The sequence below is a fragment of the Furipterus horrens genome, unplaced genomic scaffold (assembly GCF_987537825.1).
Source record: "Furipterus horrens unplaced genomic scaffold, mFurHor1.1.pri manual_scaffold_4, whole genome shotgun sequence".
Lineage (NCBI taxonomy): Eukaryota > Metazoa > Chordata > Mammalia > Chiroptera > Furipteridae > Furipterus > Furipterus horrens.
This window is the reverse complement of record NW_028327174.1, coordinates 9447890-9463775: the sequence shown is the minus strand read 5'-3', so window position 1 is coordinate 9463775 and position 15886 is coordinate 9447890. Positions and strand designations below refer to the sequence as shown.

Here is a 15886-nt window from a genome sequence, read left to right as displayed (position 1 = left end):
CCCTCAAGGAGCATCTAGACTGGTGGGGGAAAGGGCATTTATCAGCAAGTCTCACGTGCATTATTAAAACACTTTCAAAGCACAGCAGTACATGACTTCCATAAAGGTTTTATACTATACAGTAAAGACATCAGCCCTTAAACAGGTTAACACGTGCAAGTATTAAGTTCTAATTAGGGTTTTCCATCATCATAAATTTGTGCGGTCTATTTACTATTAGCCTTTCAAATACTAAAGCCCCAAAATACCAAAGCAGTGGATATTATATCCTTTGGAGTCTTTAGTAGAAAAAAAGAAAAAACACATAACCAACAGATCAGATATCTAATGTACTCCCAGAAAGGAAGGTTGAAGAAGATAGAATTACAAAGCTCGGGGGAGGCCTGTGAGAGCCTTAATTCTTAACTTGGGGTCAACAGCTGTACTTCAGGGACCCCAGGAACTCCCTGAAGTTATACTGTATCTGTCTTTTCTCTTCAGAAAGGCTGTGGCTTCAAATTCTCAGAGGAGCTTGTGACCTAAAAGAAAGAAAAGTTGAGAGTCCTTGATCTAATTCCAGCACACAGAGAAAATGGGAAGCTGTCTGAATCACACAGTAAATTACTGGCACCACTCCCGACGACATCTCTGTGCTTTCTGCTACCCTGAGCTCGAACCCGTCCCAAGCTGCCAGTTCGTTGCGCTGGTTTTCTGTCAAGAGAGCTCAAACTCCTGGCTCCTGTTTGAGATCAGTGAATGTGGGCTGCAGGCAGGATTCAAGTTGCAGCTGGGAGACCTCGACCTCATATAGGAAGAGTCCTATCAGGGCAGGGAGACCACAGGCCAGAGAGAAACATCTACCCCAGGGATGCGTACGGACTCAACAGTGAGGTCCCAAGGGCTGAGATATTTAAAAGTGAGAGCTGTACTCTGAGCTTGCTCTGTAACCTTACCCAACTCACTTCTCTGGTCTGAGACCCGGTTTTCCAGGTGTGTTTCGAGCGCGTCAGGCCACGCCCCCAAGCCATAAATAAACCTTGAGGGCGTGGTCTAGACACATCCCACGCCCCCAGGCTCCCTACCGTCCCAGGTAGTGCGTGACGTCCGCCGACGGCGAGTAAGCTTCAGTGAGGTCACTGCCCTCCGCCTCTGAGTGCCCGACCCTCCACGTCAGGGGCGGAGCCTGTGGTCAAGTTCCAGACTCCCTCCGCTCCGCCCCCACCGGCACCTCCTCGCGGGCCATCCGGCGTGTCACGTGACGGTTCGGCGCTGCTGGCGGTTGCTGTCAGCTGATACCACGGGTTGGTGGCAGCGGCAGCCGTGGCGATGGACTTTCTCCTGGGGAACCCATTCAGCTCTCCAGTGGGACAGCGCATAGGTGAGTCCCCGGAGCCTCGCCCAGCCATGCGGCAGGGCTCCACGCTCAGTCTTAGCTCCTCCGGGTGCCTGAGATCCTCAGCCGCGCAGTGGAGGAGAAGGCAGGGAAGGGAACGAGACTGGTGCGTCTCTCCCGGGTCTGGCTCCGCCCATTTTCCCGCCCATCTTGATTGACATAAGCCGTGACCCATTAGGAAGTTTCGGCTTGTGATGGATGCCTACGGCAACCAATAGATAATGAGAGAGGGCGGATACGCCCGTGTTTCAGCCAGTGTGCGGCTGCTGGGGTCGCGAATCCCGGGAGAAAGTTTAGAGGGTTAAAGGGACTACGTGTTTTGTAGTCTTTGGGTCCCTGGACTGTTTTCGTCGTCTCTTTCTCATCCCGGGTCGCGCCTGCTGGGCTCTTGCACGCCCTTTCCTGGCTCGCTGGGCTCTCCACACACGGATACCTGAGAAGGGCTGTTCTCCCAGGACCGGAGACTAGGGCTTAGCGTCTAGGCGGCCACTTGTTTTGGGGGTGGAGGGGGGGCGTGCTTGGCAGCCCCGCCTCCTCCGGGCTCGGGCCAGACACTGGGAACCCGCTGGACAAGGCGGGCAGCATTAGCGACCAAGGTGTGAGGACGTATCTTCATTGTCAGCCCTCACCAACCAACACCAGCTCAACGCACAGAGTCGACGACGGTGTCAGCTGGAAGTGATCTTAGAAACCACCTGATCACGCCTCCCTCATTCCTCAGTAGATGAACAGCTGGACCTTCTGGCCTGAGACACAGGCTTACTCAGAGCCCAGGTCTCCTGACGCTCTCGCTCCCTCTTGACCGGGCTTACTCATCCTGTGATGTTGCCTCTCTGTGCCTCGATGTCCTCAACTGTAATTAGGCGATAATAATGGTCCCTATCTCCGTGGGGTTGTTGTGAAGACGAAATTGGCTAACATATAAAGTACTTAGAACAGTGCCTGGCACATTGCCAATGCTATGTAAAAGAAATGGGTAATATTTATTATTGTCGTTACTGAGATGCCACCAGTAAGGTTTGGGGGTCCCTAGAAATGGCTAGGACTCAGGCGCTTACTCCTGCGCACCTCCTGGGAGGACCGCTGGGCACGGCCCAGACAGCTAGCACTTACCCAGGAGCAGCCTGACTGTGCCTCTTTGCATGAGGAAACCGCAGGCAGTTCAATGAAATGCTCTATTCATCTTTTTGATGATTTTTAGCCTGAAGTCCAGGCTTGGAAAATTCGATCTTTTGGACAAGACATTCCTTCCATTCTTACTGTCGTGGGAGCCAAACCTAACTTAAGTCTGTCCACCCGCTCTGTGTTGTAATCGCCTGTGGCTGTTAGTGGCTCTTCCGAGGTTTTGTAATCAAATCTCTAAAAGGGGTGTGGCAGTAGAAGATTGACACACCAGGAAGCTCCTGCACCAGAGAGGGGGACCTGCCTTCTCAGGACCACCACCACCACCGCCGCCCTCCCACACAGCACACACACCCCAGTGAGTCATTGTTTTGGAACCGAAAAGAGAAGGCAGCTCTCCTTTCATCTTTATACAGATACGACTGCTTTCATCACGTGCCAAGTTTGAGACTAGTATACTGCTTTAAAAAAAAAAAAAAAAGTCACCCTCACCAGGTTTACTCAGTTGGGTTGGAGTGTCGTCCGTACACCAAAAGGTTGCAGGTTCGATTCCCGGTCAGGGCACATAGCTAGGTTGTGGGTTCGATCCCCAGTCTGGGAGTATACGGGAGACAGCCGAATGATGTGTTTTTCTCTGTCTCCCCCCCCTCCACCCACTCAAAAAAATTAATAAACATATCCTCAAGTAAGGACAAAAAAAAAAAATCTGTCCAGGACAGCGACATATTCCTGAGGCTTTCTAGGAAAGCTCACCTGGACTCTGGGCTTTGGATGGTCAAAAAAAGCTTCTCTTCTTACCCTGAAGGATTTCCTGCCTTGGGCAATAAATAATCTCTCTTAAGACATAATCATATTTTAGAGCCCAAACCAAGTTTTATTTTTGGATGGGTCCTTACCCTGCGACTCTTCTAACCCAGGATTCTCATCTAAAGCCCTTGGGGGTCTTATTAAAGAACCACAGGCTGGGCCCCAGCGTTTCCCACTCAACAGGTTTGAGAGGGGAGCCCTAGAATTGGTATTTCTAACTAGTTCCCAAGGGATGCTGATGCCACAGGCTTGGAAACCACATAATTGAAACCTTTGTTCCGGCCCATCACCTTCATTTTACGCAGGAGGCTGAGGCCCAGAGAGGGACACTAGAGAGTGTGACTCACCCAGGACCCCAGTGAAATGCCAGGAAAGCCGAGATGAACTCCCTAGAGCCATTGAATTCTGACCCAAAGCAGAAGAGGCTCTAAAAGCCAAAGTAAATGAAGAGGATCTGCCTTTTGAGTTAATGCCCTCAGTATTCCATATTTTTTCTCTTAGACAAAGAAGCAGAAGTACCACTGATGTCTGATTACTGATGCCCTAGTATTAGCTGCTTGTATTTCTGTACACTGCAGGAGTAAAATAACTTCTTCTCAAGCCTGCCGACTCTATCCTGTTGAGGGTAGAGCCCCGTAGCACAGTGGGCTCTCATGGTATTCATCGGGGATGTCCTTCACAGAGTTCTGGTGCTGCTCCCTCTCCCTGCTCCTGGGTGCATCCTTCAAAGCCCCGGGCATCGTCACCTCCTCCCTGAAGTCTCCTCTGACCCCTTTAGGTCCAACCAGGGCTTTTGTGCTCTCTGATCACCCTAGTTCCTCGGGCTTCCTGTCTGCCTTTGGGCTCTGAGCTTCACTTCCTTCTCGGGGAATGGTGGTTAAAAATAGCATCTGCCTCTCAGGGTGGTTGTGAGAATGAAGTGACATACTCCCTGGAGAGTGCCTGGCACATTGCAGTGTGTGAAACAGCTCTTGCCGTCACCATCATCACACTGATAGGGCGCTGTCCCATTATGATAGTAGTGTGCGGGTGTGTCTCCCCAGCTAGACTGGACTTCTTGAGAGCGAGGGCTGTATCTTATTTATCCGGACCCTCGGTACCTAGTATGATGCCTGGCCGCTAATAGGAAGGAAGAAAGGAGAAGAGCAAAGTGACAGTTTCTGAGCAAATATCATGTGCTAGGTGCCATACTAGTTTCCTAGATATGACTCTTCATGGTAACCCTACAAGATACAGCTGTCTCTTACCTTTTCACCAAAATAAGTCTGAGGGAAGGTATCACTGCCCAGGGTCTCACAGCTCCTCAGGGTTGGTGTCTGGATGCAGGTCTCTCTGGCTGCGAGCCCTGCTCTTCTCTGGCACCCTCACCACGATGCCTCTGGCTGACCAATGCTTAGTCAAAATTTACATCAATCCCACCCTCCAGGGTCCACAGTTACTGGTCTACCCACAGACTACCTTTTCTGTCTGTGATGCACATGTGGGTCCTGCACACCTCCAGGTCACTGGTCCTTAGTGTGAGTAGGGGAGCTACCCAGGGGCAGCAGCCTGTGGCTGAAAGCATCCCAGAGAATTAGTACCAGGCAGTGTTGACACAGCTGTCTTCATCCAAGAACTTCAAAACCCTTCCAAGGTATTATCTGAGGACATATCTTACTGGCCACATTTTATAGACAAATGTCAGAGGGCAAACTCACCAATCCAATTTTTATTTCTGGCTGTCAGCTCAACCCTGGCTCTTTGATCCAGAGACCCAACTGACTCACGAAAGCAAGCTGCAAACCAGCAGGATCTAAGTATGGGCAGCCCTGGGGACCAACCCCCAGTAGTTGTGGGGGTAGCTGGATGTGACAAAAATCTCAGAGCCTGCGGTGGACGAGTGATGAGGAAAAGTCAGGGAGAGCTGCCCTTGGGTCACAAAAGCCAAGCCATAGAGCCACAGGAAGGAATCATGGACAAGAGACCAGAGATGTCTGTCCACTAGAAAGAGAACACCTCAGGCCCTCTAGGGCACCATTTTGGGAGTGATGAGCTGGAAACCAAACTGGACATTCAAGCCCTGGCAGGTGTGACTCAGTGGGTTGGATGTTGTCCTGCAAACCGAAAGGTTGCCAGTTCAATTCCCGGTCAGGGCACAAGCCTGGGTTGTGGGTTTGGTCTACGGTTGGGGCATGTACAGAAGAGAACCGATCGGTGTTTCTGTTTCTCTCTTAACATCAGTGTTTCTCTCCCTCTCTTTCTCCTTTCCTTCCCCTCTCTAAAAGTAAATAGGTAAACTTTTTAAAAACCTGGACACTCAAGCAATGTTGTCAAGAGGCCACGAGGCTAGGAGGCAGGAACCCTGGGTCCCAGCTCCAGCTGTGTTCCTGTCATGTTCCCTCTGCATTCCCATGCCCTTGTCTGTAATGTAGCAATGCCACCGGTCTCCCTCTATCTCCCAGAGGATTGGTGAGGAACAACCGAGGGGACAGGTGAGGACAGGGCAGGATTGGTACTAGAGGAAAGAGAGGAACTGATGGCCATTGTGGGGGAATGATAGAACTGATTCCACCAGGCTCAGAGGGTGGAGTGTGATATTACAGGCAGGAGTTCAGTGCCAGCACAGATAGCTGTCCCTACCCCCTTTCAAGGATGGAACTGGTTGCCTTGTTTGGTGCTGAGCTCCCCACTGCCGGAGGTGTGAGAGCTGAGGCCAGAGTGGAAGAAGGCTGTGACGAGGATTCCTGCACTGGCTGGTGGGGTGGACTATACCAGTCTCTGCAGACTTTTTCTGTAAAGGGCCAGATAGTTAAAACTTCTGGTTTTGCGGGCCACATGGCCTCTTGCAACTACTCAGCTTTGCTGTTATGTCACAAAAGCAGCCACATATGTCAGTGAATGAACATGACTATGTCCCAATCAAACCTTACTTACGGACACTGAAATTTGAATTTCATGTAATTTTCACATCATGAAATTAGTATTCTTTGGATTTTTTTAAGCCATTGAAAGGTATAAAGACCATTCCTAGCTTGGTGGGTCCTACAAAAGCACACTGAGTTTGGCACACGGCCTCATAATTGGCCAGAGTCAGAATGAAGGAGAGCAGTGTCTTCAAAGTGGGGTCCCGGAGCCCCTGTGTCAGGTGCTTGAAGATCCTCCATCCCTGGGCTCCCTCAAGTCAGAATGAATCTCTACCACTTCCCACAGTTGCCCTGGGGCACCCTTGCCTCCTGAAGCTCTGGTTTCTTGATCTGCAAGTGCTGGAGCCACGTCAGAGCCTAAGTCTCTGTCATGAGGGTCACAGGGAATGATGTCTAGAAGGGGTTTTGTCACTAGCCACACGGTACACATAGTAAGGCATCCTAGATGAACTCTTGAGTCTGACCATGTGGTCTCGGTTCAATCTGCACCAGCTTTGCTACCTGGGGCAAGTTCCTTAACCTCTCTGTTCTTTAGTTTCCTGCCTATAAAGTAAAAATAATAACAGCATGCATCAGTTGGGGTTGTCATGTTGTGAAGCATTTGCCATGGTGCCTGCCAGATAGTAAGTGTCCATAATTGTGAGCCGTTGTGATTTTTCACTGCTGTGATCGTCATTGCGGGGACATAGTCTAAGTTAGTGGCCGAGCCCGAGTGCCAGCTCAGGGCTCTGACTCTGGTGCAGCCTCTGTGTTGGTCTTGGCGTCACTGGGAATAGCAGCCACTGGCTGGGTGGCAGCCACATTCACAGGTCAGGTTTCAGGTTGTGGGGTAGAACCGATTCTCACTTGGGAATTAGAGCCTTTGACTGACCCTAAGGATGGAACCGATGAATAGGTTTTGTTCCCTCACTGAACTCAAAGAAATCAGAGCAAAGGATTTCCGCTCTTTTGGTTTTAGAAAAGAAAAACAAAAACTCTCAGTGTCTTCTAATTAGCTTGGGGCCCTCCCCCAGGAGAAGCGGGGGGATTCAGGATAAGTTAACTCTCCACTGCTTCCCCAGGAGGTGTCCATCTAGGCCCATGCTCTCCAGGCCTCTGTCCTTTGGGCAGCTCCTTCGTGGTTTGTATCTACCCCCTGCCACCTTCACATTTATTTTCATAGTGTTTCCTTCTGTTGGCTCACCTTTTAAATTTAGCCTTGTCCTGTGTAATTATATCCATGAAATCATTACTTTGATGAGCCAGTTCATGTTTTTTTTCCCTGTTCTACATTAAATTAAATACCTATATAACTCTAAAAATATCTTTAAAGTTGCCCGTGAGCCCATCCAACATGAAGGGCTCGTTTCAGATGCCAGCAGCCTGAATAGGGTCAGAACTTGGACTTCTACCTCAGAAGATCTGGGTTCAAATGTCAGCTCCACCCCTTCCCAGCTGTGTCCCCCAGGCAAGTGACCAAACCTCCCAGGGAACCTTGGCAGTGGATGGAGCACTGAAAAGTGCCATGGAGAGCCAAACTGCTGTGCACGTCCCAAGGACAGGCGCTGGGCTTTGCTCCTAGTGCGGAAGGGAGAGCAGAGAGGGAAGGCAGGGGCAGCGGAGGGGACAGAGGAGCCAGCCAGGCTCAGGGGGCTGCTCCCGGGAGAATTTAAGGATGAACAGGGTTGTCCCCGTTGGATTGGAACTGGCTGGCATTGGTTCGTGTAAACCCCTGAGGTGGGGACTTTCATACTTTATTCTCAATGTTTCTGTGAAGGTATTTTTATTAGATGAGATAATATTGACTGAAGCAGATTACCCTGTATAGTGTGGATGGGCCTCAGCCAGTCAGTTGAAAGTCTTAATAGAAGAAAGACTGGCCTCCCCGGAAGAGGGAATTGTGCCAGCAGACGCCCTTTGGACGCACCCCCAACCCGCATCTCTTCCCTGGGTCTCCTCCAGCCTGCTGGTCTGCTTGAAGATCCCGGACTTGCCACACCTCCGTGATCACATGAGCCAGTCCCTAGAGAAAGAGAGATATCAGTAACATCTTTCACGCTCACGAGCTGGGGGAGGGAAAAAGGATGCCCTGTGCTCCTTGGCCACGTCAACCCTCTGCTTTCACAGCCTCGCTCCTTCTTACCTGGATAAGTTTTTTAAAGCCGCCTTCATGCAACTGAAATTTTCTTCAGTTAGGTACTATAGTTAGTTATATCGACTTTAAAATTGTGGGTTGTTTTCTGTAATGTATTTTAGAGTTCTTCTTGCGGACTGTGGTTACAAATGATAGGGGAGAGGCAGCCAGGGTTTGGAAGAAAGACCTCTCTCAGCAACTTAGGAAACAGATGGAACTTTCCAAGCTGGGTTTGGAAAGAGTTGTTCATTTGAAAAGCAGGCATCAGGACAGTTTGCTGGCTGGCGGGGGGCAATCGGGGAGAGGATTCTGCGTTTTGTAGCCGATAATGATTGTTTTGGAGCTTGCTGTGTGCTAGTGGGGTACAAAGCATGGTAAGTGTGTTCTTTCATTCCCTCTCTCACAGCCCTGCAAGGTGAGTGCTTTAGTCATTCCCATGCCACCGAGGAGGAAGTGAGGCCGGGAGAGTTCACTCCTGGCCTGAACTGGGATTGGTCTGTGGCCGGGTCCCATCGCTCCTCACCTTTCTACCTCATTGCTTCACCTTAGACTAAAAAGGGCCTCCTGGAATTCCTTTTGAGTGAAAATGTCTGGGTCCATCTCGAATGAATTTATTCATGATGATTCTTTCTCTATTTCTTCCTCCCGCCGTCCGCACCCCCACCATTAGCACGTGGGTTTCACCCTGGTGCTTGTCCTCCGTAGCAGGAAGCACAGGTGTCAGCACCAGCTGCCGCTGCCTCTCTATCAGCAGAGCGAAACCTTCCCCAGGAGCTGCCCAAGAGAATTCCACTTACGTCTCAGTGGCTAGAACTGGGTCACAGGGCCACTTCTAGTTGCAAGGAAACGAGAAAAGCTAAATACTATGGGCCAGTGGAAAGTATCTTCATGACAGACTCTGGGAGTCAGCTCCATGCGGTGGAGTTAATAAATATCTAATGTAGTTCCAGGTGCATTAATACAAATCCGTTCCAACATGGGCAGGTAAGCGAGTGGAGTTCCCACACCACGTTTCCAGAGAGACGGCCCAGCTGGCCTGCATCCCATCACCACGGATCAGAATGGGGACCGCCCTAGAGAACACGTCCAGAGCAGAGCAGTCACAGAAACTGAGGATGTTAGCATAGAAGACAGATTAAGAGGGACATGATATTTCCTAAAAATTCTCAGACTGCCAGTTGGAAGAGAGATTGGGATTTCTTCACATCAGCTACTAGGGATCCATGGGGACCAAAGGGTGGGAGTATTTCATTTAAAGTCTTATGTTACAAAGTCTTATGTCCCTGGTGAATATGGCCTCATCCTTCATTCAGTCATTCAGCAAACATTTACTGCAGTTTGTCACAGACCCGATCTTCTGTAGTGTAGAAAGTCTGGCGATTCATGAGCTGTAATCTTCACCCTTGAGCTCACAGCCTAGTGGAGAAGACAAAGAAATCAATATCATAGTTATTTTGACAACTCCAGCGAACAGCTGACAGTTGTGGTCTGTGCCGAATGCTGCTGGCCCGGTGCGTGAAGAAGCAGGCCCTCTGGGGGCGGGGGCAGAGGGTCAGGGCAGGCTCCACAGGAAACCCTTACCCTGAGATGGACTTAGGATCTTGAGTTTACATGGGGAGGGGCACATTCCTGGAAGACGCACAGAAGCCTGAATGAGTAGGACAGCCAGGCAGGAGGCCAGGGCTGGTGGAAAAAGGAAGTGGGGAGAAGGGCTGGGCCAGGTCTCCACCCAGCGTCTTGCCGCTCTAGCACCTGTGAAGCCCAGGGTGCTCTGATTCCATGGGGAGCCAGTCCCATAGGGAAGCCAGGCCGCAGAACTCAGACGCCATGAGGACTCTCAGTCAGTCACGGATACCTCGGCTGCAGGGGACAGGAGACCCAGCCACCACAGGCCGAGCCTGCCACCACGTGCTTTGCTTACCTAACAGGAAGCCAAGGCCAGTGGTTTCAGGGTTGGTGGGACAGCTCAGTGATGTCTTTAAACATGCGGGCTCATTCTCTGTCCTGAGCATGCTGGAATTTTTGTTCCGAGCTGGCCACCTCTCAGGCTCAGGCCCCGGGCATCATGATCCCGTGCCAACCTCCTGAAAGAGGAAGGCAGGAGAACGGGAGGAAAGACTTTCCCCTTCCCAGGGGTCAGAACCAGGTCACTTGCCCACTTCTGGACCAGGTACTGTAAAGGGAATGGAACTTCTGCTGTGGGCCGGTGAGAAGGAAGGGACGTCTACGGGGTGAGCCGGGAAGGCGGCTGCCACTGGGGGGCTCGGTGTGGTTCCGTGCCTGGGTCCTTCTTTCCAGCGTGAGGTTGGTCTGCCCCGTACCAGCGACATCGTTCCCTCTGCCTCAGCAGCACTCCTGGCTGTCTCATTCCCTCCTTCAACATCCCTCAGGTCATTTGTCCCCAGTCCCTGAGACTGACCCTCAAGCTCTCCTTCTCCCCGCTTCTTCCCATCATCCTTGGTGATTCATCATTGATTCATTCATTCAGCCAATGCCACTCCTCTACCGGGACATCCCTCCGTCGCCTTCCCCGACCTGGCAGCTCATGCTCTGTGCTCAGCTCCGATGGCACCTCCCTGCTGAACCTGCCCCGTTCCTTCTGCAGGTGCTCATCCCTTCTCACAGCTCCCATGGGACGCTGAGCTGACTTCCTTCATCTCACTGATCCACCTTGCACTGAAAATGTTGGTCCAGCTATTAGCCTGACCTCCCCAAGGGCAGGGGTTCTGTTCTTCAGCTTTGCTCCTCCAGCACCTGGCACAGAGCTGGACAAACAATAGCAGCTCAGAGAGTTTCGTGGGAGGGCAGAGAGGTGAACAGATAACGGGAAGGAGGCCTGCAGGAGGCACTTAGAAGCCACAGGGGATGGGATAAGGGGGCACTGGGAGTGGAGCAGATGGTGAGTGGGGAGGGAGACAGAGGGGTATTACTTACAGCAAATTCCAAACATCATAGCGTTTCATTCATAAATATTTCAGTGTGTCTCTAAAAGGTATGGAATAGGATTATTATTTTAACACAAATAAGCCGTAACCACAATACCATTATACACTTCTAAAAATTGTACAGGTGTGTGTTTTAAAGCCTGAAAACAGTAACAGTAACGACTAGTAGAAATCTTCCCAAAGGTTCCCTCTGGTTCCTTTGAGTGATGTACGTAGGTGACTTTTCACTGGAAAGATGGCATTCAGTCCTTGTGGCCTGAAAAGGAAAAGGCTGTGCATGCGCCTGCCAGGTGCCAGCCACAGGAGGCAGCTCTCAGAAGAGGGCCTGGGGGTACACCTGGGCCAACACAGCATGGAACTGTCTTCTTTACTATGGTTCGCTAACTCCTATTCTGTCCCTATCCCCTGGGTCAGGGAACCCTGCCCTAGACGTGGCCATAGTCTGGGGAGGGCCTAGACCTGCTTCTGACATTGGCCTAGAGGGCATTCCCTTACTATTTACAAACCATTTTCCATTGACTCTAAGACACCATGGAGCTTTTTGTTTTCTTTCAAACTGCCGATTGAGCTCTGATAAGGCATCATTTGTAAGAAACATCCCAGCCTCTAGGGGTTCGGGAGTAGAAAAGGGGGGCTTAGGGGTCAGTGAAACAGTGACTGCTATCCAAGGTGGGGGTGGAGAGGGGACTCAGCATTGAACTGGAGCCAGCAAGGTTGTCTGGAGGCGCAGTGAACCCTTCCACAGACACTGGAGAACCTCTGCTCTGTCCCACCAGAGAGAAGGACCAGTGAGAGAGAGATGTCCCCAAGAGCTTAGAGCCCCCGAGGCAGTAGAGACGTCCTCAGGACGCAGAGCGGAGAGAGAATGCATGAGGTCAGGGCCACATGGGCCTGGCTTTTTTTTTTTTTTTTTTTTTTTTTTAAGATGTTTGTTTATTTGTTTGTTTATTATCCTCACCTGAGGACATTTTCTTCATTGCTTTCAGAGGGAGAGGAAGGGGGAGAGAGGAACATCGGTTGGTTGCATCCTGTATGCTCCCAGACCGGGGGTCGTATGTGCTCAGACCAGGGGCCAAACCTGCGGCCTTTTGGTTACGTGACTACGCTCCAACCAACGGAGCCACACTGGCCAGGGCCAGGCCTGGCTTTGTCCCCACCTCCACTCCCAGGCTTTGGGCCTCTGCTGCCCCCACATATGGTGGGTGGGGACCCGAGGGGTGGGGGTAACACAGGAGGTACAGGCTGACACTCAGTGAGTGCTGGTCCTCTTGTCACGGTTACTCATGATGTAACTAACTGCCCCAAGCGTAGGATGACCAGTCAGAGGCAGCGCTGAGGAGCTGACGCTGGGGTGGGGCCTTAGAAGACGAGCGGGGATCGGCCGACGCGCTTCCTCTTCTGCGTGACACGTCCAGGTCTCGCAGCCCCGCGCTGTCTCAGAGCCAGCTCTGTGCTGTCGGCCTTCTGCCTCTCGTGACATCACTGGTGGCCGCCCGCTGGGCTGTAACCCTCCTGAGGGCAGGCCCTGGTCGGTTTTGCTCACCGATGCCTGCTCCAGGCCTGGACAGGTGTGGAGTGTGTCTGAGAGTCAGGTAACACAGTGCTTAAGAGCAGGATTTGGAAACCTGGCCTCTCTGGGTTCGAATCTCTGCTCTGCAACTGACGAGCTGTCCCTAGGGGCTCTGTGCCCTCGGTCTGTTCAGCCGTGGTCGGAGGGCTGTGGTCAGGTGAGCCCTGCGTGCCCGGTGAGTGTGCTGGTGACGGAGGATGTTACGCTCATTGTTGTCCCGGTCCCCTGTGAACTGGTGCCTGGCACAGTGGGGAAGGACGTTCCCGGCAGAGGCATGGAGGAAGAAGGCCGCAGAGGGGGGAGAACACAGCTGATGTGGCCAAGGGCCGTCCCAGGGCCCCTCCCTCTCGGCCCCTGACGAGTTCAGGTTTGGCCCTCAGGCAGTGAGGGAGAGGGAGGCCCTGGACAACTTTGAGACAGAGAAAAGTTCAGCTTGGATTTATGGTGGAAGAATGTGGACGTGATGGCCCAGGCCTGGGGGGAGGTGACAGGCCCTGACCCAGAGCCGTCACAGCAATGATGGGGTAGGGGGGTCACTGAGACACACGGAACAGCTGGAACTCATGGAACTTGGGGACTGTTTGAATGTGCAGGGTAGGGAGAAGGTTCTAGGCTGGGCCCCTCCTGGCTGACTTGGGGAACAGGAGGTCAGTGTGGCTGGTAGCCGTGACACTCACCACGTCCCACGGAGCGCCCGCAGAAGTGGCTTTCTTCAGAGCAGCGGAAAGAGCAGGGCTTCCCCTGGGGCTGGGCAGGCCCGCTGTCCTCCAACTCTTCGGGCCCCCCCAGGGATGAACAGGCTGACAGGTCTTTGGTAGCCACTCTTTCCTTCTCTCTGCCCAAGTCATGGCACTTAGCAGTTACTGGTCACTCTTTGCCTGACATGGTACACACATTGGCTGGAAAGTCTCAATGTCCTGCAAAGCCAGCGGCCTTATCTTGGTTTGAGAAATGAGAAAACAGACACTTAGAGGGCTTGGCTCCTTGCCCATGGTCTCCGAGTGGGGAGATAGGGCCAGACTTGCCCACTGCAAACCTGTGCCCCTGCCCCGCCTGACTGTGCTTGCCACTGTGCCGGGCAGGCTCTCTGCAGCCCGCTGGGGAGGCGGGGTCTGCGCCGGGCCCAACATGGGGAGGACAGGCTACTGAGCAGACAGACAGGCGTCCAGCGACATGCACCCGCAGGCCGGCCAGCCCTAGACAGCAGTGCGGCCTGATGGCCGGTGGAGGTTTGTGGGCCCGGCTTCCTCAGGAGCTGGGAGCAAGAGCAGAACTGCTCCTGGGGCCTCCGGAGGTTACTGCCACCAGCTCAGAGGTCGGGAAGTCAGCTGTCATTCTCCTGGAACTGGTAACCATTGTCAGTTTTTATTCCCCCTTCTTAAAATAGCACGCTGAGTTACTTTTGTGGTTAAACACAGAAACAAAACAAATCTGCCCAGATTCCTGTGGGTTTAAAGTTCTGCCCTTAATGGAACACACCTACCCCATGGGAATCTTTATGAAGGAAGTCTCCATCCTGTAGTCTGCCCCGAGACCTGAAGGCAGGAGAGTGGCAGGTGATGGGTGGGCCGGGCCTATCCTGACGTGGGCTCACCTTTCTTCTGCTGAAATGGTTCAGATGGGCCTCGTCTCTCTTCTGCCTCCTCCTCTCCCCCTTCCTCTTTAATCTGACTGAAACTCCCCTTCTTCTCCCACAGCCCCCAAAACCACTCCATCCTCTTAAACGGCTCCACTCGGTGTGGGTGCTGAGGACTGAAGGACTTGCCAGCTCTGCTTAGGTCGGCCTCAGACTCTTGCTTCAGGCCCTTCTTGGGCTGGCAGTCCTGACTCACTTATCCCAGCTGCCCCCTGAACAGCCTACTTGCCTTTCCAAAATGACCGTGATCCCTTCTAAAACCCGTACTCTCTCGCCCAGGAGAAGGGAGGTGTCCGTCATTTTCAGGGCGCACTGAGGGGTCATGAGGGATCAGATTAGAGGGATGCGCAAGATTTGGTGGCAGAGCCAGGGGGCTGGGTGGCCCAGAGAACGCTTCTGGGAAAGCAGAGCTCCCTGAGCCCTGACGAGGGATGGGGTCAGTGGCATCCATGGCTGCTCCCCGCTTACCACTTGGTGACACCTCCACGCCTCAGTTTCCTCATCAGGCAGATGAGGGCAGTAACATACATCTTGTATGTCTGTGAGGATAAGTCACACTCTGTGGAAACCGCTTACAGTACTGGGCGTTACGCAATATACATAATAGCGTGGGAGGTGAAAGCATTGCTAACGTAGAAGGCCCTGGAGGCCTAGCTGAGAGCTGGGGGCCTTTGAAGGATTTGGGGTGCAGAGGGACACAGTCACTTTCAATTTTCAGAAGGCTGACTCTGGGCAGGAAGGAGAAGGGCTGGAGAGGAGCAGGGCAGGAGGAGCTGAGGCAGTGGTCCAAGGGGCAGAGGGTGGTGGCCGGCTAGGGTTGGGGCCGGGGCAGAGCGCAGGGTGACCAGCGCATGGGGAGGGCGGAGGGCGGGCCAGGAGCTGGGACGTGCCAGTTAGAGGTAGTGCAGGAGTCAGGGGTGACTGATCCTGGCCCAGGTGACGGGGTCACTGAGCTGCGGCTTCTGAAGTGAAGAAGGAGCAGGGTCTGCACCAGTGATTAGCCACTGCCCTTTAAGCCCTCCAGAGTAGGGTCAACCCCCTCTGCTCAGAGGGTACTTGCCCAGCTCTCTGGCTCTTCCCGTGTACCTCAGTAGGTGTGGGCGTCCCCGAGGGTGGAGAGTGACACAGAGACGCCACACTCAGGGCGTAATTGTAGGGTGAACGAGTCCATCTTTCAACCCTTTCACAGGGAGCCCTTCCTCTTCCCCACCCCCAGCCATAAGGTAGGGGATAAAGCAGCCCGCCTGGCATGTGTCCTGGGCCGTCCTGGCGTCCATCGGGCCACAGGGCCCAAGGAAGGACCCAGCGTGGAATGAAGTCAGGCCAGTTTCAAAACCAAGGTCACACAAGCCGCAGCTATGGGAGCTGGCTGTGCAGGCCCAGCCCAGGGATTGCCCTGCGGGACCGGCTGGCCTGCC

General features: G+C 52.8%; 1 protein-coding gene and 1 long non-coding RNA gene across 2 annotated transcripts in view; one reads left to right on the top strand and one right to left on the bottom strand.

The window, feature by feature from the left end:
* Positions 1-310: 310 nt before the first annotated feature.
* On the bottom strand, positions 311-1500 carry LOC150011100 (uncharacterized). The gene is made up of 2 exons (XR_016510424.1): positions 1062-1500; positions 311-518 (listed from the first exon to the last, which is right to left on the bottom strand). It is a non-coding gene; the product is annotated as an uncharacterized LOC150011100 (long non-coding RNA).
* A 7977-nt stretch (positions 1501-9477) lies between these two features.
* TOM1 (target of myb1 membrane trafficking protein) overlaps positions 9478-15886 on the top strand; it is a 29586-nt gene continuing 23177 nt past the window's right edge. Inside the window, exon 1 of the mRNA XM_090272545.1 lies at positions 9478-9554. The gene's annotated coding sequence lies outside the window, so the exon portion shown is untranslated. The remainder of the gene's footprint in view (positions 9555-15886) is intronic.